The following is a 2,072-nucleotide window of genomic DNA, read 5'->3' on the forward strand; positions in this document are numbered from 1 at the left end:
CTCAGTGAAGCGTTATATGGGTTAACTCTTCATTAAACCGAATGCATTTGACGTAAGCGATTGTACATAGATATCTAGTATGTACATTATTATTTATAGTGCTTTTAGCAACTGGTTCTTGACTCGTTATAAGCAATCAATCCCTCTTTACTCCTGCTATCAAAAGATTTGAATAACCCGTTAAAATTCAATTCTACTATTTATTATGTTAACTTAAGATTTAATAAGCTTTTGGTTTTCAAAAGAAGAATACAAAAGCATTGAACATACATGTTATCTATACTGATATTATAAAGAGGAAAGATTTGTATTTTTGTATGTATTGAAATAACTCAAAAACTACTGAGTCAATTTTAAACATTTGCTCGCCGTTAGAAAGGTAATTTTTCTGTGGAAGCAATAGGCATAGGCTAGATTTTTTATATTCATGCGAGCGAAGTCGCGAGCTACAGCTAGTTTAACAATATCATATTTCATACTTCATTCTAATATTATAAAAGCGAAAATTTCGATCGATGGCTGGATGGATGTTTGTTACAGTTTGTAGCCAAAATGGCTGAATGGATTTCGATGAAATTTGGCATAGACGTAGAGGATAGTCTGATAGAACACATAGGCTACTTACTTTTGTTTTATTTATTCCACGCAGACGGAGTCGCGGGCGACAACTAGTATTACCATATGTGTAAGTGGTACATTTGCTTGAAGGTCGGGTGGTGTGGAATATTTCACACCCCTTTCCAACTTTATCGTGCGATAACAACTCCATTGCATTGCGCATTCAATGAATTTTATAGTTCAATCGATAGACCTTCGCCTTTCGGTTTTGTTAAAGCTACGCGTGAATAAAATGTAATTTACGAAGGGATAAAGGATTGTTTGTATGAATACGTATTGAAAAACCATCTTTTGTTTACATGAGTTTTGGCCGGTTTCTCAACTGAGTTTAACCATTCGTTAGTGTTTATGGTTCAATAAAATCCTGAAATGCATTACCTAACTACGTAACTTAAGTTTTACTCTTAAACTTAGATTAGCCTAACCCTAATAAATCGCTACGTAATGACGAAATAAATGAAAACTTCAGAAACTCAGCATTAGCCTCCAATTTTCCTAATATATGCACTTTTGTATCTTCTGATACAAAATTCCTATGTATTTTGTAAAAGCCAGCGGAAAAGCAATTTACGATCGATTGTTGCGTAAGATCCTTTCATTCAAATTAAGAGCTATCATTACAGCTTTAAGAGCCTATCATTTCCTCAAAGGCCGGCAACGCATCTGTGGTTCCTCTGGTGTTACGGATGTCCATGGGCGTCGTTGATTACCTCGGTGTTCTCGCCGCTCGTTTGCCCCCTTTTATTAATAAAAAAATATGAATTAGTGAAGTGATGTTGATATTACTGGTATGTTTCTGTATCCCGTATGGTCTAGTGGCTAGGATACCTGGCTTTCACCCAGGAGGCTCGGGTTCGATTCCCGGTACGGGAAACTCTTTTTTTACGTTTTATTTTTGCACTGCTAGTTTTTAGTGGAGATATTACAAATATAACCATAACTATAATTTTCTTTTAAAATAAAATTACATTTGAAATTCAATTTTTGAACACATATTCTAATTGCATTGATTATGACGCAAGGTACACTCTTTAGTAAAGTTAAGGTAAATAATTAGGTCATATGAGTGTTGTGCGATACTACGAAAGGTCAATTTATCTAATGGACATCAGTTACAAACTTCCCTATAAACGTCTACCCTGTTCTCGACATTAGTTTATCGATCAGTTTACGTTAATACTAAAGTTACCTGTAACTAAGTGGGGTCATTTTTTTATAATACTAGCTTACGCCAGCGACTCCGTCCGCGTGCAATTAAAAATATAATCAAGTAGCCTAAATTTTTTTCTAGACTATTATTTTATGTTCGACTCGAGATTTTATGTTCAACTTCTATGTCAAATTTTATATAGATGCGTTCAGCAGTTTAGGCTACAATCTCTAACAAAAATCCACCCATCTATACTTTCGTATTTATATAGTTAATAGGAATATTTTACTCGTCTGACAAAAAA

The 2,072-nt window shown here is 34.3% G+C and overlaps 1 non-coding gene across 1 annotated transcript; it reads left to right on the top strand.

The window, feature by feature from the left end:
• Positions 1-1,419: 1,419 nt before the first annotated feature.
• Trnae-uuc lies at positions 1,420-1,491 on the top strand. Its single transcript has one exon. It is a non-coding gene; the product is annotated as a tRNA-Glu (tRNA).
• Positions 1,492-2,072: the final 581 nt, after the last annotated feature.

The sequence above is a fragment of the Papilio polytes genome, unplaced genomic scaffold (genome assembly GCF_000836215.1).
Source record: "Papilio polytes unplaced genomic scaffold, Ppol_1.0 DF824080.1, whole genome shotgun sequence".
NCBI classification, from domain to species: domain Eukaryota; kingdom Metazoa; phylum Arthropoda; class Insecta; order Lepidoptera; family Papilionidae; genus Papilio; species Papilio polytes.